The sequence below is a fragment of the Culex quinquefasciatus genome, chromosome 1 (assembly GCF_015732765.1).
Source record: "Culex quinquefasciatus strain JHB chromosome 1, VPISU_Cqui_1.0_pri_paternal, whole genome shotgun sequence".
In the NCBI taxonomy this organism is placed as follows: domain Eukaryota; kingdom Metazoa; phylum Arthropoda; class Insecta; order Diptera; family Culicidae; genus Culex; species Culex quinquefasciatus.
In genome coordinates this window covers 69931308-69952551 of record NC_051861.1, presented here as the reverse complement: position 1 = coordinate 69952551, position 21244 = coordinate 69931308, and positions in this window count along the sequence as shown.

Here is a 21244-nt window from a genome sequence, read left to right as displayed (position 1 = left end):
GACATAAATTTCATGCAAACCAAAATCATCTGACTTGCACACCACGCCTCCAAATTTTCAGGCATGAAATTCACGTAGTATTTTGCTGTGTGAGTGTAAGCTGCGTGAAAATCGAGCAGAGGTGACATGAATGTAATGTGACAGTTACTCATGCAAAACGTTGTTTTCAATCGAAAATTGGTTGCCACCGGAATTTTCATGCAACTCTGTGGTGAAAGGTTTTTTGAGTGTACAGTTGTTTCTAAAATGAAAAACGAAGATTTTGCTTCCTGGATCACCCAATTTCGTTAAATTTTGTTGATTTGACAGGTACTTCTTTAAATGACGGGACAACGCAGATATTTTTTAAAAGAGGGGTTTGCTCGCGTTGTCCCGTCGCGAAATGAAGCAATTGTTAAAATCTCTACTGACTAGTCAACTTCAACTAATTTATGGTCGCTGAGCTTGAATATGACAGGTCAAATTCAACTAAGGGTTGCTGAACTCGAATATGAGCCCTAGAATATTCCAAAATACTCAGGGAATGTGCAATCCATTTTTCAGGGTTGTAACCGGCAATCAACGGGTCAAATTTAATTAATTTGGGGTTGCTGAGCTCGAATATGAGCCATATAATACTCCAAAGTATTCAGGGAATGTGTAATCCAAGATGGCGAATATGGCGAAGCTTGCAAATTTAATTGCGTTCCTTGAGTAACTATTTATTTATTTGTCGAATATTCGGCATTATGTCACACAAACTGTTCTAAGGACTTGAGAATATTCTAAGGCTTAAATTCGAGTTCAGCATCCCCAAATTAATTAAATTTGATCTTTAGACTGCCTGTTACATTTCTGTATAAAAATTTACAATATTCTAGGTTCGCCATCTTGAACTTCACATTTCCCGAATACTTTGAAGTATTCAAGAGGTCGTATTCGAGTTCAGCGATCCCAAGTTAGTTAAATTTGACTAGTTGATTGAACTTAAAAATCCTTTTATGGTATGTTTTTTCCGTTCAGCCGCCATATTGGATGCCATCTTGAATATCTCGCTTCCCTTTGAGGCTCAGGAAAATCAACAGGCAAATTTGGATTCAGGAGGGTCGATTTAGTTTAGAGCGATCAAAAACTGGCCTGATACACGATTTGCTTCTGGACGCGAGAAATGAGCACCTTTTTTGAATTCGACGCCAACATTTCAAAAAGCATCATGTACAAACCAAGCGTTTTGAGAAAAACGCATTTGAATGTTGAGCATCCATTTTCAATTCCCATTTTAATATAAAAGCAAAATAAAATGATCTAAAAAACGATGAAAAACGTTGCTTTTATTGATACTTGATCATCCAAATTCAATAAAACATTATTTCCGTAATTTTATTTGAGAAAAACAAACATAATTTCTTTTGAAATCACCAACGTTTATATCACCCTGCTGGCATTGAGGGGGACGCTTTGTTATGATTCGGTTTTCTTCGCCGAATGTACATGGCGCTTTGTTCATGTTGCTTTTTTCCGTCACGAGGTTCATGTAGTCTTTTGTTTTGACAGGTTGACAGGGCTATATAAACAGAGACTGCTGATGGCAGAGAATTTGTTTATGTTACTTTATTTAAAATCATGATTTAACAGACTTTACTGAAGTAACTTTTGCTCATTTTTGGTGGAGAGGTAGCTTATTAGGAGTACTTTCAGAATATGCAATAACCCAGAAAGTGTCAAAATGTACATGATGTCTTTTGAAATGTTACCGTCGAATTCGTGCCTTGACCAAAAAAATTGGCGTGACGGGACAACGCAAACATGCGTCAGTCGTAACTCTGGTTCCTTTTGACCAATTTTCGATTTCTAATAAGCATTTTAAAGGGTTTTTCGAGTTCGAAGAGAATTCAAAATATGATGCAAATCCGATTTCACGAACCATTGCAAACTAAACAATTGTAATTTTTTGTGACGGGACAACGCTTCCATATACCCCCTTTTTAAATGTCCTGTGTAATTTTATACCTACAGAATCTGCTTTTGTCAATAAGAGTGCTAATAAAAGAGTCATTTTACTATAAAATTCCGTTTAGAATGATCAAATATTTGCATTCCATCCATTGATGTGAGCAATTATTTATAAAAGTTGTTATCAGAACCATCCAAAGTTCAACATGAAAAAATGACTGCTTGGTAAACAAGTGCTAAGAATCGGTCAGCTTTGTTTTGAAATAATGATATTATGCTATGATCAGTCATATTCCTCAAATCAAGGATATGTATAGTAAATTTATGTAGATTTTTTCACAAATTGCTAAACAAACAATCTTTTCCTCAATATTATGTTTTTAATCCATGCAGTCATTCAAAAGTTTCAAATACGACAATACCAAACAAATAAAAAAGAACTGTAAGTTTTCTACTTCTATGTACACTTTTTTGTGATAACGGTACGAAAAAAAACCACAAAAAATAAATGCTTATCCAACTGTTTAAGACTTCTTAAGCAATGATATATAAAAAAAAACAAAAAAAAAATAACAGGATTATCAGACGTGTTGAATGTTGTTGTGAAATACATATGTAGAATGTTAACGCAGATAGTCGAAAGCGTTTAAGTGAACTTTATTGTGAGTATTACAAAACATGTTAACAGTAAATCATTACGGGAAGACATATTTTTTATATATCATAGCAGTTGAATCAACAAACCAACATATTAAATGTCTCAAATTAGATAAATGTTGTTATTATTAAGGTTAACGCAACAATAACCGATCGTTCGTGAAATTATATTAAATTATGAGCTAGTGATTTACCATAACACTTTATCAATACTGTGACGTTGAAAATTGCTAAATGTTGAAAATTCTCATTAATGGTTAAAACATAAGCCAAAAACTGTTCAGACTGAATCTAACCAAATAATGAAACCCATTCCAAACTCATACAACATTAGAATTTATAAACATGTAATCTGGAATATAAAACAGACAACACTTGAAAAATATATATAAAAAAGTAACGTAGCTAGAATAGCTCAAAACAGTTAACGTTTTGAGTTTATTGCTTATTATTTATCCCGTTTAGTCTGCCTGATTAGAATCCTGCGGTGAGCACAACAATGCTTTTAGCAGCAAAAAGAATGATAAAGGGTAAATATGGAACATATATCGGGTTAGTTTTTGATACTTCGTTACAGTCATCACGACCTCTGACACTTGTTTGATTTTTTCTTTAAAACAAAAAGAATTTTCATAGTTTCTAAAAGTAAAGAGCCTTTAACTGCCGTTCTACGCATGATTGTCCCATGTTCAAAAAAGTGCAACTGAGCAAAAGGCGATTGAAAATTTTCGACCGTTTTTTGTGTTTTTACGCATAATTGTCCCGTGGGTCAATTACACCCCATAAGTTCCTAATCATCCCACTTAGCAGTTTATCACTCTTATTTGTAATCTTGTAATCCTCTTGTTACACAGCAGATAAACAAGACACAATATTTCGTAAAACTAATAATTTCATGATAGAAAATACTTGGTAGGACAATGAATCGGACATTACATCTGGGCGGAGAAACGACGCTGGATGGAAAACCTTTTCTGATCGCGATTTAATACGCGCCGATCCCTGTTTTGCCTTATGGAATTGGAAGTTTAAAAATATGTCGAGGACTCGTCTGGTTCTTGCTCTATCTTTAGGCGAGGCCTAGTGACCTCGGAATTGGACCGCAAGGAGTTTTGTCATTCTGAAATGGGTCACTGGAATTCCCAGTCAAAAAAATCCTAATCCTGAAACGGAATCTAATTAGAATCATACACAAATTCCGTTTTAAACGCAACAACCGGTGCAAACACGGAACCGGTTGTTGCGTTTGAAATGGAATATGTATACGATTATAATTAGATTCCGTTTAAGAATTCAAATTGAGCTAACCGAGAAGCAGCGCTAGGGCTAATACCACCTAATACCCGGGACTGAGGTATGTGGTATCAGCATAATCAAGTCTGATACAAATTATGCATTCCCATAATTGCGCTGCCGGCGAGCGGATATTGGATTGGACCAAACACACACACACACACACACACACAGAGAGAGAGAGAGAGAGAGAGAGAGAGAGAGAGAGAGAGAGAAAATAGTTGGTGGGACAATTATGCGTAGAAGTACAACCTTGGGAAAAACATACTTGTTGTTGTTTTCACTGAGTTTACGAACAAGTACTAGATTTTATCTGTTTTTCGAAAAATAAACGTCAAACTAAACCTAAAAATGACAAAAGGTCAGAATCGACAAAAAATGACATGGGACAATTATGCGTAGAACGGCAGTTAACCCTTCGGATGTCACGGGTTTTGGCGTTTTAATACAAATGTCCCTACAAAGTGTGTACACTGTGGTGCCGGTGGTTAAGTTTAGGTTCAAGGTTAAATGCAGATGACCAATTCAAATCAACTTATGCTGATGACTCGAAAAGTGAACGAGAATCAATCGACAAACGGCGTAGGTTCTAGTGGCGCTTAGGACCTGTTGAAAACTAACCCGGGATATCTACGAGCCGCATGATCCTATTTATCTAACTCTGCTTGTGTTAATTCTCTGAAAGGCATCATTCCCGATTGGTCCCGATACATATCGATAAAAAATGGGTTTATTTGTGTTGTTTGCAAAAGCATTTTACATATCGTGATTATATTTTCATTTCAATTTACTATTTCTGGACCCTGATTTCAGAACCATCATTGACAGTCATTGCCCTAAAAGTGAGGGACACCTTCTACGGCCTCAAAGATGTTTTCATTATTTAAAATAATTTTTGTTTATTATGTGCTTCCATCTACGCTTTTGTTATGAAACTATAAGTTGTGAAACTATAAGTTGTGAAAATGCTGTCTGAAAGTAACATAATAAATGACGTAAACTAAATTGAAACAAATCCCACCTAAAGTATTGTACATGAATTATATTGGAATGGTACAAAGTTATTTTTCGAAATCCTACGGAATTACAATAGTTCAGATAAAACTTATTCACACCGATAATTAAACGTTGCTATGGATTTTTTTTAAATAACTTTGAACTATTCGCAATATTCTTTTTAAGATACTTCTAACAATCTTGAAGACAATTTAGACTCAGTCAATAAGACAAGTGCAGCATATTTTATCAAACTAATGAATTAATAAATTTCATATCAATCAATTTCGATAATCAAATGGATAATCAACCCAAATCAAACTTAATGATAAGAATGTATCTACAAATCAAATCGATTATAAATGAATAACAATGATTGAAACATGTTTAAGAAAAAATAAATCGTTAGAACTATTTATAGACGTATATATTTAGTGATCAATGTATTATTGTAAATAAAAAAATGCCAAAAAGCAATGCATTGTTTTTTTTTCATATTCAATCCTTATGTAATCTAATGTAATCAAATCAATTGATGAAACATTTCTGGTAATAAATCTAGTAGGTATTGCACCCCAGTCAAATCAATCCGAATCCTGAAACGGAATCTAATTAGAATCGTATACAAATTCCGTTTCAAACGCAACAACCGGTTCCGTGTTCGAACCGGTTGTTGCGTTTGAAACGGAATTTGTATAAGATTCTAATTAGATTCCGTTTCACAAAATATTTGCACACTGAAAATCATATCATATCATGAAAATCAATGTAACCTCCGGTGTACCACAACCCAGTAAACTCAATCGGAATTCTGAAACGGAATTCAAGTGTAGTGCTTATTGGCAACTGGGCCGGGCTCAGCGGAACAAATTGGCTGTACTTGACCCGCGCCTTTGACGCAACATCCGGCTTTTGAACCCATCCGATTTTGGCGGGCTCAGCCGCAGGTTCGCGTCCCTTTTTCCCTCGATTGAGGTTTTGAAGCGCGACTGTGTTTCAAATGTAGGTGGCGCCAAAATGAGGTTACTTGCCAAAAATCGTATTTCTTTCTGCTGGATTGAAAAACAAATTCGCTTATTTCTCATGATTCCCTGCATCAATCATAATGAAACTGGTTGCAAAAGCCGAGAAAAAATTTTTGCTTTAAAATAATGAACATCGATTTTTGGGCGCGCAAAAATTTGTAAACTTTTTCTTCAAAAAACATATTTCAGAACACGAAAAAATAGTTTCCCCATATATATCAAAGAAATAAACAGTTACATGGTTGATAACAGATGTGTTAACGTATATTTAAGGTTTGTGTGCAAAGTGAAAAAAAAACAAGAAAAAACACAAATCAGGATTGTGAGATGGATTTTTGCGGTGTTCGTTTTGTGCTGTATTCGGGATCGTGAAAATCAGGAGTGAGTCGCGCTGTAGTTATAAAACAATATGGATCTTGAAAATTATTCATATCAATCGGTGAGTTATTGTGTGCTTCAAGCCCTTTCTTCATCATCGCTGATTGGATGGCAAGTTGACGATTGATTTCGTTAGGTTTATCGCGTAACAAAATTATTTTGATTCATCAAGAACGTCGTGTGGTGCGCGAGTCTTTTTTGTGTTGAAAAGACCTTCCCATAGCTCCGTAGCTCGGAGGGCTCGACGTCGGTTGTTTGTGTGTTAAGCCCTCTCCATAGCATCGTAGCTCGAGAGGCAACGATAATCAATACCTTATCTAGCTAACAGAAAGAAGATCGGAAGGCACTTGATGGTTGAGTTCGTCGCGTCTATTCCGTAACAAATTCATGAACTAAATGATTATATAATAAAAAATCAGACTACGCTATCATTGCAGCATTGCGTTTAACACCACATTTTATAAATAAATATTATTTGGTTTTATCTTTACACAGCCGGCTGTCTAAGATTATAACATTTCATTAAAAATTTAACAACAGTTAAACGGGTGTCTGTTTGGGTACGTCAAATTCACTTCGACCTGTCTCCCTATTTAGGATCTCTAATCCATACATGCTGTTGATAAGGAAAATACCACTTGATAGTCGAAGCCTATGATCAGTAGTGCTGAAAGGATAAGTCGGTTCTGTTCAGCAACGGAGAAGGACAACCATGTCGTCGGGTGGTCTCTCATACTCATGCGACCAGACGGGACCATTTGAGGTTATGTAAATTCAGACCATTTTTCCATCTTGAAAATTCCTAATCCACAAGAAAGGTTTTCTCATATGCTTTCTAAAAATATATAACATGTAAGGGTTTCATGAAAAAAACACCCTTTTTGCCATAATTTTAATTTAATATGAAACAGTTTTTTTAACATAACTTTTAAAATACATGAGAAAACTGCATGAATTTAAATAGCAACTTAGGGAACGTTAAGACGGATCGATTAAAACCATTCCGGCCAAAATCGGTTGAGCCTGTGACAAGATATTCCAGTGACATTGATTTGGTACACAGCTGGTGATTCTGAGTCGATATGTACAAATGAAGGTAGGTCTAGGAGGTCTAATTAACCCAGTCACGGCGTTCTCGCAGGATTCTTAGAGAAATCTTACAGAGCGAAAATAATCTTACTAGAACGCTGCCATCATCCTGCTAGATTTTCTCAAGAATTCTTTGAGAATTCTAGCTCAAATGCAATAACCGGTTCTAGCAGAAGCCGGCGAAATCAACCGGTTCTGTAAGAATCCTGCTAGAATGCTGCTAGAACTATTCTGACAGGCCATTCTGCTAGAATTCTGTGAGAATTTTGCTAGATTTAAATGGCCAGGATTTTTGTGAGAATCTTGCTAGAATTCTCCTAGAATTGTTTAAGATTGGTATGTGTGAAATGTTAGTGGCCAGATATGTTTAATCAAAATAAAACATTAGTTAATAGAGTATGACATGTAATTTATTATTTTAAACATACATTGTTTGTACTCACAGCAGAAACTGGAATCGACGGAAGGATGTCGTTCTCCGAAAAGGACTTGATCACGAAGAACCAGGCCAGGAAGGCCGTGTCGAGCTTGTCAAACGTGGGCGGATTGTTGTTTCCGTTGGTTGATCAGGTCGGGCACTGTAGGAACTTCTGCAACGGCACTCGGTTTCGGACGGTTTGACGGCGGCTACTGCTGACTATCTGGCGTTTGTCGCGGCTGCGGGGCCGATTAAACTGGTTGGTGATAGCATGGTCCGTTTTGACGGACCCGATCCGGTTGATCCTGCGGAGGAGGACCTTGCGACCGTATGTGCTGAGGCGGTGGCGGCGGCGACTTTTGAAATGACCAGCTTGCTGTTGACGCACCGGGGACTAAGGCGGTTGCTGCTGTTTCTGATTATGGTACGACTGACGTGGCCCCGAAAAGTTGGTCCGGGTGTTTTGCTGACCACCCTATTGATATTGCTTGGCCAACCGTTGGTCAACGAGAGTTTGGCGCTCCTGGTGGTCCCATGTTTTGCTGATGTTGCTAAAGATGATGGCGATGGCGATCCTTCAATCACTATTTCAAACGCACTTTCAACTGTTTGTTTACATAAGTAAACAATCTAAACAACACAACACTTCTCCCAACACTTAACAACGAAAATCAGCAGCCGCCGATTAAATAACAACACCCACCGAAGCTCGTTGAAAACTGACTGATATGTCAAATTCGAAATAAATTCCTTCAGATGCAAACCGCCACGGCAAACAGCCTTTGGCTCGCCGCGGAGATTGAGGGGCGAACGATATTGAAACATTTCAGCGATCAGTTTGAACCGCCCAGGCGATGCGCCCATGGCACGCCAAGGCGGATGGAGGGCGGACGAAATTGAAAAATTTCAAATGTCAAATTTCAACCGCCCAGGCGGCCCGTTCTCGGTCCGCCAGGGCGGTTCTAGGGCGGACCACACTATCAGTAACGGCCGCCGAAGCGTAACGTCCGCACTGAGTTAATGTGGGACTGAACAAAAATCAATTTCTCCGATTTTGATTTTCTAGACTGCTGAGATGTGTACCGCGTGTACCACGTTACGGGGTCAAAAATAAATAGCCAGTGTACCCTCTCATTTCCCTTCTCTCTGGTGTCGTGCTTGAGGTTGTGGAGGCGATGGCATTTGGTGATCAGTGCTTCCAAAGTGCATGCGCCTTCCGCGTTGACCTCGAGCATGGACAGGAGTTTCGTGCGGATGTCGGCATCTTTTGAAGAGCGCAAACCGCAGATGAACAGCAGGCTCTTGAATTGGTCCGCCGTGAGCTGCTTGATTTCGAACTTGAATTGGTCCGCCGAGAGTTTCTTGAGTTCGAAGTCCTCGCAGTGCTTGTTGACGTTGCCAGCGTATGTCACGAAGTCGTCCGACTCGCTCTTGGACAGTTGAAAGCACTGGTAGCGTTTGCTGAACAGCGAGGCTTGGACACTGAAGAGCTCGGTCAGCTTCTTCACCGTCTCCTTGAACTCGTTGTCACGGGGATGCTTCGGGAGCACGAAGTTGACGTACTTGTCGTGCACGGCCACGTTGAGGCTTCTCAGCAGCAACCGGACTTTAGCTGCGTCGTCGAGCTTCACGCCGTCCTTGAGGAAGAGGTCTTCGTACTTGCGGTACCACCGGTCAAATACGAGACCGTTGTCGGGATCGTAGACGAACTCCCGGATGTTGGACGCCAGCGTTTCGATGATGAATTCCGGACCGTTTGAAGTCCGACTGGAACCGTCTTGCAGGTTGAAGCGCTCCAGCATCTCCATCATCCTCGCGTTTTGGGCCTCCAGCCGCTCGTTCTGCTGCAGAAGTCGCTCGTACAGCAGGTTACCGTCGGGCTGAATGTTGTCCCCTTCCGGCATTCTTGAGATCCGCAACTCTTCTTCGAGGTTGAAAATTTTGAGTTTTCCTCGTCGCCAATGTTGTATTTCGTGAGAGATTGATTTTATTGCTTCTTGTTTGTTCGAGTGTCAGAAGTGGAATGGTGAATGAATGCTTGAATGATTGATGGTTGCTTCGATTGCTTGAATGGGTTGCTTCGTTAGTCCAGGGTGTGCAACAGTTAAGGTAAGAACAAGATTGTCCGTCAGGACTGAACGCAAACGCAAAATTTTGCGCCTGTCATCATAGCCTGCCAGTCATCGACCATTGAACAAAGCAACCCCTGCAGATTGTTCGACTGACAGTTGATGGAAAAATCGAACTGGCACAGCGTTCTGCGTTCACCACTGCGTCGAACGGACAATCTTGCTCTTAGCTTTAAGTATTTAAAAAGTTATGCCAAGAAAAAGATTTTTGTAGATACAAAAAAGGGTGATTTTTTGCCTAACCTCAAAAGGCCGTTTACGTGTTGTTTACGTGCGAGAGTCACGCTAGATGCGAAACGCCCGGTTGCCACATTGCTTTAAATGAGAGTCTGTTTTCTGGAAAAGTCTGTATCAGGTATATATTTTTTCATAAACTTACTTTCATTATTACTTTGTAAATGTGAGGAAGGCACCACCCACCTAATGGTAGATTAAGAAACGTTTTTAGTTTGCACCCCGTTGGTTGGTCAAAGTCAAACTAAAAAGTGACGAACATTTTCATGTTCAGTATCAACAACCATGAATTTTGATACCCATACTGCTACAACTCGTATGGTTCTGTAAATGTCTTCCCAGGCCCCGGGGGAACCTTCTGAGGGCACCGGCCACTCCAGGTTTTGCCCACCACTGTCGAAAAGGCAATTTTCATGTTTAGTATCAGAAACGACATGCCAGTGGAGGAATTAGCTGCCGAGCTAAAAGTTTTGAAACTGGATGTGTTGGCCGTGCACAAAATGAGCCGACGCAACAAAGACATCAAGTACCGTGACCAGCTCTACCTGCTGCATTTGGCTAAGGGATCGACGACGCTTCCTGAGCTGAAGGCAATTCGAGCGGTTTTCAACATTATCGTGTCGTGGGAGCGATACCGACCAGTGCATCGTGACGTCACACAATGCTTCAACTGCCTGGGTTTCGGGCACGGAGGTAAGAACTGCCACCTGAAGCGTCGTTGCGCCAAATGTGGTACCGATGCGCACATCACATCCCAGTGCATCCAAGATTCGCTGGTGAAGTGCCTCAACTGCAACGGTGAGCACTCGTCAACCGACCGAAAGTGCCCCAAGAGAGCTGAGTTCGTGAAAATTCGGCAGCAAGCATCGACGAAGAATCAGCCTCAGCGTCGTAGAACTCCTCCAGCCCTGGTGGAGGAAAATTTTCCACCTCTTCAACCGCGACGCCAGGTCCCGAACTTGGCACCGTTGCCGTTGGATCCCAGGAAGAGAGCTGAGATGAATCATCCACGGCCGGGTTCCAGCCAGGAGCCGAGACCGCCACCACCGGGCTTCAGCCAGGAGCCAAGACCAACCCAAGAACCAGCAGTTGAGGAAAATGGTAATGATCTTTACACCTCAACCGAACTCCTCAATATTTTCAAACAGATGTCCGCTGCACTGCGTGGATGCAAAACCAAGACCCAGCAGATTGAAGTGCTGACCTCGTTCGTCATCCAGTATGGATCGTAGGTCCATCAAGCTGCTGAATTGGAACGCTTGCTCCATTAGGAGGAAGAATTAAGAGCTGGTGGATTTTCTTCGCGAGAAGGAGATCGACGTAGCCGCCATCACGGAAACTCATCTGAAGCCCGGTGAAAAAGTTTATCTGCAAAACTACAAGATCGCGACGCAGCTCGATAGGACCACCTCTGGAGGAGGAGGTGTGCTTGTCGCTGTTCATCGTGATCTCAAGCCACGCCGGCTGCCACACTTTAAGCTGGACATCATCGAGGCCGTTGGAGTGGAAATTCCCACTTCGGTTGGCCCAGTACTCTTCATTGCTGCATACTGTCCACGTCAGGTGAATGCCAGAGATGGTTCAGCAGCAAAACTGAAGAGCGATATCCAGAAGCTGACACGGCGGAGCGCAAAGTACATCATCGCTGGTGACCTCAACGCGAAGCATGAAGTTTGGGGCAACAGCAGGAGGAATCGGAACGGAGTGATTCTGCACAACGATCTGCAAAACGGATACTACAACGTTGTGAGTCCGGATCGTCCAACGAGGGTGGCTCGGTCTGGGAATCACTCAATCATCGACTTCTTCATTACCAATATGGCTGAGAACGTGGCTCATCCTGAGGTGTTTGAAGAGTTGAGTTCTGATCACTATCCGGTGGTTGTGGAGGTTGGAGCTTCCGTTACTCCGCAGCGGCAACCAACCCGGAAAGATTACCACAACGTTGACTGGCAGCAGTTTCAGCAAGTGGTCGACAGCAACATCGACTATGATCAACACCCGGAAACTTCTGCCGATATTGATCGTTCGCTGGAGGTGATCCAGCAGGCTATCAACCAAGCAGAGGCTGCCAACGTTCGAGAGGTTCCTGTTAATTTTAAGGTAACTGATATTGACGTAGATACTAAACACTTGATTAGACTTAGGAATGTTTATAGGAGACAATATCAACGGACTGGGGACTATGACAAAAGATTTCAGTGAACAATTTGAACAAAATCATACAAGACCGACTTGACAATATCAGAAATCAAGAATTTTCAAAACATGTAAGCCAGCTTGGGAATTATTCAAAACCATTTTGGAAACTTTCAAAAGTTCTTAAAAACAAACCAAAGCCTATTCCTCCTCTTATTGTTGAGGATTCTCCTTTGATTACATCCGAGGAAAAGGCAAATGCACTTGGGCTTCATTTTGTTAGTTCACATAATCTTGGCGCTTCCATGACCAGCCGTAAAGAAACATCAGTTGCCAATAGTATTTCAACAATCAATGACTCTACCTTTGAATTTCCTGCAGATTCCCATGTTTCTGGTGAGGAAGTCAAAGTTGCAGTTAAACAAATGAAAAATATGAAAGCTCCAGGCTTTGATAACATTTTAATCTAGTGTTGAAAAAACAGAGTGATCAGTTCTTTCAACATCTAGCCAATATTTTCAATAAATGTTTGCAACTTGGTTACTTCCCCACCAATTGGAAACTGGGCAAAGTCATACCAATTTTGAAGCCTCAAAAGATCCAACATCGCCAACAAGTTATCGTCCCATTAGTCTTTTGAGTAGTCTGTCCAAACTCTTTGAGAAGGTCATCTATTCAAGGCTTTTGGATTTTACCAACGATAATAATATAATTTTGAATGAGCAGTTTGGCTTCCGAAAGGGACATAATACTGCTCATCAGCTTACGAGAGTAACTAAAATCATCAAGCAGAACAAGCTTGAGTCTAAATCAACTGCTATGGCTTTGTTGGATGTTGAGAAGGCTTTTGACAATGTTTGGCATGATGGTTTGATACATAAACTGTATTTATACGGTTTTCCAATGTATCTTATCAAAATTATCCAGCACTATCTTTCGGAGAGATCGTTCAGGGTTTTTCTGAATGGGATTGCTTCTGGATTATTCAACATTGATGCTGGGGTTCCCAAGGAAGTATTCTTGGCCCACTTCTGTACAATATTTTTACATCTGATTTGCCTACTCTTCCTGGTAATGGTGTGTTGTCACTTTTGCTGATGACACTGCCGTTATTTATAAGGGTAAAATAACCAGATATTTAGTTGGCCGTCTTCAGAAGGGTCTTGACGTTCTTTCCGAATACTTTGGCGACTGGAAAATTCGCATAAATGCAGCCAAAACTCAAACCATCATTTTTCCACTTTCCAAATCGGCCAGATTTGTCCCAAAGGATGATGTTTTGATTAAAATGAATGATGTTTCGATACCCTGGTCAAAGGAAGTTGTCTATTTAGGTCTCATACTTGACTCGAAACTTTTGTTTCGGCAGCATGTAGATAAAATATTGAACAAGTGCAGCATTCTCATCAGGTGTTTGTATCCTTTAATTAACAGAAAATCAAAGCTATCTTTGAAAAATAAGCTAGCAGTTTACAAACAAATAATTTACCCCGTTATTGAGTATGCAGTACCTGTTTGGGAGTGTTGCGCTAGAACTCATAAATTGAAGCTCCAGCGTGTCCAAAACAAGGTACTCAAAATGGTTTTGAATGTTCCTGGCTGGACAAGATCAAGTGAGGTTCATGAATTAGCAGAATTAAAAACGTTGGATCAGAAGATTCAAGAGAAATGTTTGAAATTCAGGGAAAAATGTGCTATTTCTGAATACCCCTTGATTCAAGGATTGGTTTAGTTTATGGTAAGATTAAGTTAGTTTTAGGTTAGGTTATGTTTTCTTAACATTTTTTTTCCTCATTGTACCTAGTGTTACAAAAATGATAAATCATATACTTTTAAAGTTATAAAAATGAACAGTGTTTAAATCACGAAAAGCAAACTAAAGCTGAAGAGCCACAGCTGACCACTTATTATGTAAACCAAATTCAAAAAAAAAAAAAAAAATTCCTCGAATTTTGATACCCATATTGCCAAACCCCGTATGGTTCTGTAAAAGGCCCCGGGGGAACCTACTTCATTTCCGCCAAACCGCTTCGTAGCGAACTTTACTTCTTAATCTTAATCTTGTCATCGAACCTGTAAACAAGTTCGATGACGAAGTGCACTTTGTTCAACACATTTTTGTCGGTTATTTGGTAAGTTATTCAAACAAAATGGTAGTGTGCCAAGATAACTTACTTATCCTTTTTAACAGGCACCAGATTGAGATGGTTCCGAGAAAACCAGAGCACCATAATCAACATAAACGGCCATTGGCCTATGCTACGCGGAAGCATTCCAGAAACAAAAGGTAAGCACTGGAGCAGAAGCTAGAAACAGCAAAGCCGGATTGTTTATAAGAATTTTTTATTTGCAGGTGGTCCCGAGATTTTCCACGCAACGCAATGTTCCAGGGCCATCCGTTCCTCAACGATTGAAGTGACCATTAAGGTAAGTGTAGAATTTAAAAGTCAGTGATAGTGCATGTTTTGCTTCCATTTGTTGTAATTAAAAAAATGAATAAATTTGATTTTGAAACGCGTTTTTAGTTTGAAAATAAATAGAAATATCCTAGGAAATATCTTACTAACTGCTTCTAGCAAAATTCTAGCAGGATTCTAGCAGAAATTTCCTGCCAGTTAATTCTATCAAGATTCTAACAAAATTCTAGCAGAATGGGCTGTCAGTTCGTTCTAGCAGCATTCTAGCAGGATTCTTACAGAACCGGTTGATTTCGCCGACCTCTGCTAGAACCGGTTATTGCATTTGAGCTAGAATTCTTTGAGAATTCTGGCAAAGAACTGGCAGGATGATGGCAGCTTTCTAGTAAGAATAATTTCGCTCTGTTAGAATTCTGTAAGAATTTTGCTAGAACGCCGTGACTGGGAGGTTGTGGCCACTACCCAGTCACGGTGTTCTCACAGGATTCTTACAGAATTCTAACAGAGCGAAAGTATTCTTACTAGAACGCTGCAATCATCCTGCTAGAACTTCGCGAGAATTCTCAAAGAATTCTAGCTCAAATGCAATAACCGGTTCTAGCAGAGGTCGGCGAAATCAACCGGTTCTGTGAGAATCCTGCTAGAATGCTGCTAGAACTGTTCTGACAGGCCATCCTGCTAGAATTGTGTCAGAATCCTGCTAGAATGAGCTAGCAAAATTTTCTGCTAGAATCCTGCTAGAATTTTGTCAGATTTCTTTTCTTCTTGATGACTGTCATTAAAAAAAACAATTACAGAATATAACTTTGATTTCATTTATTTCTTCATTTCTTTTCACAAAAACACATCAGCTTCACCTCCTGCTATCTTGTGTCCTTGAATGACTGCAACATGCCTGTTTCTGCCTTTTGTGGTGAGTTTCTATAGGGCTTCAATCCGGCCATTTTCCGTTGAGAACCTATGACAAAATGATAACAGAATAATTACAATTTGTTTGATTGTGGAAAGTTAGCAAGGGGGTTCAGGACAATATTACGCCGGAGGAAAACAATACGAGAACATAACCTCAAAAGCTTCCGAAGGTTTCCCGACTACGGACTATCCGTCGTTTTTTTTTTGTGCAGAAATCTATTAAAATCTTCATTGATAGCTTATTTTTTTAACCATCTATGCGCCACTTTCAGCAACTTACCTTGTGTAAAAATAAAGTTGCTCGTGAAATACAAAGAACTTTTGTACTCTAAAGGCACCGAAAAAATGAAAGATGGCCGAGGAAAATGTGATTGACCACGAGGTTGGCGAAAATGACGTCATTTTCGACAGATTTTTTCTGTTAGAACATTCTGGCAAAATGCTAACAGGATTCGAACAGGCCTGCTAGAATCATTCTAGCAGGATTCTAGCAGAACCAATTCAGCCAGAAATTCTCGTGACTGGGTACTGTCGAAATGGCCATTTTCGTGTTCAGTACACTCGAACCCCGTTGGTTTGACACCAACTGTTGTCAAACGAACGGGGTCACTTTTTAGTTTGACACCCTTCTTACACGGAGTTCACACACACTACTAAACGTTTGTTTCGATAGTGTGCGTGAGCGCCGTGTAAAAAGTGACAGTTCGTCACTTTTTAGTTTGATTTTGACCTAGAGAGCCTATATGGAGAGGCGAAATGTAACTCTCAGGGTTCCAATCGAACTGTCAAATCGGGGTTCCAATCGAGCAACAAGATCATGCAAGAACAAGGTTGGAATCAATTTAAAATAGTTTTGGCATAAAAACGAGACTTATAACAATTACAAGTATTGTAAAATTGTTGTTGATAATAATCTGGCAGTTTTTGTTATGTTTGTGTTTGTTCGGTATAAGAAAAGTGCCAGCTCGAAAGAAAAACTACAAGTTTTTCAACCTAAAATTTGAATGACTTTGGGTGTTTGAAATTTCTCCCAGAACATTTCATTTCCCTATGTAGGTCCCTATTTTGACCAACCCACGGGGTACAAACTAAAAAAGTGTCAAACGAAAAAGTGACCAACCACCGGGGGTTGAGTGTAGAGAGCCTATATGGAGAGGCGAAATGTCACTTTCAGGGTTCCAATCGAACTGTCAAATCGGGGTTCCAATCGAGCAACAAGATCATGCAAGAACAAGGTTGGAATCAATTTAAAATAATTTTGGCAAAAAAACGAGACTTATAACAATTACAAGTATTGTAAAACTGTTGTTGATAATAATCTGGTCGACGATCTGGTAGTTTTCATTGTATTTGTGCTTGTTCGGTACAAGAAAAGTGCCAACACCAAAGAAAAACTACAAGTTTTTCAACCTAAAATTTGAATGACTTTGGGTGTTTGAAATTTCTCCCAGAACATTTCATTTCCCTATGTAGGTCCCTAGTTGAGTGTATCAAAAACCATGAATATTGTCACAACTCGTATGATTCTGTAAATGTTCCCCTAGGTCCCGGGGGAACCTTCTTTGAGGGCACCGGCCACCCCAGGTTTTGGCCACTACTGTCGAAATGGTCATTTTCATGTTCAGTATCAAAAACCATGAATTTTGATACCAATATTGCCAAAACTCGTATGGTTCTGTAAATGTTCCCCCATGCCCCGGGCGAACCTTCTTTGAGGGCACCGGCCATTCCAGGTTTTGCACACCACTGTCCAAATAACCATTTTTAATGAGAACCGCCACATCATGGCGACTTTCACTGGTCCGCTTCGCTCGAATTACCTCCTTCTACTGCTGCTGGTTCTTCCTTCTTGTTTTGGTGGTCCTCTTCTTCTGTTGGCTGCTGCTGCTTAGTCCTCCGCGCCGGCCCGATGTGCAAATCAATCCGAATTCTGAAACGGAATCTAATTAGAATCGGAATCTAATTAGAATTGTACACAAATTCCGTTTCAAACGCAACAACTGGTTCGAACACGGAATAGATTCCGTTTCAGAATTCGGATTGAGTTAACTGGTCAATTTTTCTCTGGGGGGTAGAGACCTAAATAGGATCTCTAGGGGGTTACGAAATCAACACGCAACATTTCTTGACTACGTTCCTTCCGATCTGCATACCGTACTTTAACGTGAAGACTTCCATCATTGTCATGATTTTTCGTTCAAAGATATATCTTATATAAGGGTCATTCCACCCGAAGCGGAACAGCACTTGAAAATTACCATCTCCGATTCTGCTCAAATTTGGCAGAGCTGTTGAGACTATCAAAACATGCAAAAATCCCGAATTTCATCCAAATCGGACCACCCCCTCCATTTTTGTACCCTCCCAAAAAAATCGACTTTTTGGCGATTTTTGAGCAAAACCCCTATCTTCAAACGACGATAACTCAGGAACCGCAAATCTTAGAGGGTCGGTCTTAGACTCAATTTTGAAGGAAATTGGACGTAGAATCCATTTCCGTGGTCAAAATTTAGATTAAAATATGTTTTCTACCTGTATTGCGTAATTGAAAACTTTAAATGGCCGTATCTCAAAACAGCCCTATTTATTTTTTAAATTTGACCTCACCATCGTATTCCCCGGCCAATTTTACATAAGAATCACTTATCGACAGAAAGGAATATGTTTCGTTCCAGAGATTTCGAATTTTAAAGTTTTGAGTATTTGTGATTACCTAAATTAGCTACACTCGCCGCATATGCTAGAAGCACTCGGGCGCGTTGATAAATAATTACTACCTGGTGTTCCGTATGATGAATTATTTTTATTTTTTTATACGATTTTGAGATAATTAATCCCTTGAACAATCTTTTTTTGTTTAAGAATTATTTATTGGGTAATTTTAAATGCATTGTTTTTGCTGATCTCAGTGTCTTTGAACCATATTAAGTAAATTTTGAACTATTAATATTTATTTGCAAATGCTACAGCGTTTTTACAATATAATTTTATCATTTTCATATCGAGTTCAGCACGAGAGCGCGTCGCAACGAGTTCAGCTTCTTGGCTGGTTGCTTTGGTTTCGTTTCGGCGCGAAGGAAAAGAGGGGAGAGAGTGAAAAGAATGAGAAGATTCCAGCCAGTGCAGCACGAGAGCGCGTTGTAACAAGATTTAAATGATAGGTTTTATTTAGTTTTTGCTGTATGAATTCCAGTTTGCTTTTTAAATTTAGCTGTTATATCCTTCAAAATATATTGATAGATAAATGGTAGATTTTGGTTCGGTCGGCTGTTTGAGTTTAAAATTCTTTCTTCTATTAAATCACATTTCGCATTCCACGAAAAATAAATCAAATGATAACTAGGCGAGGTGCATCCCCAAACAGCCGATCGCTTGTTTTTATTTTTAAAATAAAATATGTATCAGTATAAATTCAATGTAAAGTTCGAAAATCGCGATCGTCTTTCTCGTTAGTCATGTTTTTGATACACATCATAGTCGTGTTTCATTGATCTATGATATGCAATTGTTTCATGGTACGATTCGTTCTAATTTGCGTTTGCAAAATATAAATTATATTCGATCATTTGTTTCCCGCGAAATTATCTTTTACCATTTTAAATCGTACAGCATGGTGACAAATCTTGTTTCAACGCGATTGTTCAAGCCCTTCAGATAACATCATAACTTATCAGTCATCAGTAATCAGTAATTGGTCGCTCATCTTATAAAAATTAAAAGTATAAATAGTCTAAGGTCAACTCTACGTAAATATGTTACGCTGAGTATAATATTTCACCTTTTAATTACACATAATTTTGATTCTATCTTTCCGCAGCCGCCTGTCTAAGATTGAATCTTTTATGCTAAACTCAACACCAAATAACCGGGAACAGTCTCATCCGCATCATCCGATTGTTTGCCTTGAGAATACATAATACATCACACTATTAAACAAAATTCATTTATTATTGGGCCACATCATCATCCTCTATGATGAATCCTGGCCATTACCCTTTCCCACTAACAAAATCCCAAGTAGAAGTAGTTTTCCGGCACACGCGGGGGTGTGGATATCGTATAGAACCCACCCTTGGTAGCAGCCTGTGCTAACTAACATTCCCGTCCCGTTCCCTCGAGATCTACAAACTGACATGGCGGGCGCCGTTGGTGGCCAACGACTGTTTCCTATTGGCAACGGCTCTAGTTTTGATGATCGTGATGTTTTATCTTTTCAGCGCATTCATGCATGCTGTTGATAAGGGAAATATCATCATCGTTGAAGCGTATGACCGGTTGTGATGATAGAATATTATGGTCCTGTTCAGCAACGGAGAAGGACAACCATGGGTGGTCTCTCATGCTCATGCTCATGCTCAATTTTATCATTTTCATATCATTAGGAAAAATGTGAAAATAATATAATTTCATATTTTTCCTAATTCCTAATTTCTTCTTTTATTTAAAGCAAGAATAAATGTAGAGCTGGCTGTAGTAGATGAAATAATTCTCATGGGTTGCCATGTGCGGTAGCGAAATATTGCCATTCAGCAAAAACTTCAAAATCTGCCATACGGTTTGAAAGATCGATCATATAAAACCGATTTTTTATATTGTGAGCCAGTTTCATCTGAATAATTGATAATTTTTTTTTCAATTCTGATACATTTAATTTCAAAAACAAAAACATATTTTTCTGATACATGTGGACACAGCTGCATCGTCTTCCAAGATTTCGAAATGATTGACAAACAAAAAAAATCAAAAACAAGAAACTAAAAAATTTGATCTTAATCAGATCATAAATCAAATTAATCTTTGTGATTTTCTCACATTTTTCAGTTTTATACTTTGGCGTCATCCATAAAGTATGTCACGCTCTAGGGGGTGAGGGGGGGGCCTGAGCAAGTGTGACATTGAGTGTTTTAAGTATAGGAAAAGTGTGACAAAGGGGGGGAGGGGGGTAAATTTTGGCTGATTTTAGCGTGACGTACTTTATGGATGAAGCCTTTCTTTTTTCAGAAATCCTCCTCCTTAATCATGCTTCACGAGAGTTTAATTCATGTTAATTCATAATTTTTAACACGATAATGTATCGTACACTTTTTCTTAAGAAGTGTTACTTACAAGATCAATTGCAATTTCCTGCTAGCTCTGTGTGAATTCCATTCTGCCCTGTATTGCGTGTCTTGTGGGCTAGCACATAAATGCACCGTATACTTTTTTTTTTAATAGTCAGGACCCGGAGCCTGCAATCCCCGTTACAGTTTATATGGAATTCCAATAAGAATGTAACAGAAAAATCAGGCTTCGGGTCCAGACTGTTAATTTAAGATTATACAGCAGTTTCCTACTAATTAACTAATGATTATTTGGGATGAAATCTTATTTCAATAAATAAACAGGTAGCAGTTATTGATCAACGCGCCCGAGTGCTTCTAGCATATGCAGCGAGTGTAGCTAATTTAGGTAATCACAAATACTCAAAACTTTAAAATTCGAAATCTCTGGAACGAAACATATTCCTTTCTGTCGATAAGTGATTCTTATGTAAAATTGGCCGGGGAATACGATGGTGAGGTCAAATTTAAAAAATAAATAGGGCTGTTTTGAGATACGGCCATTTAAAGTTTTCAATTGCGCAAT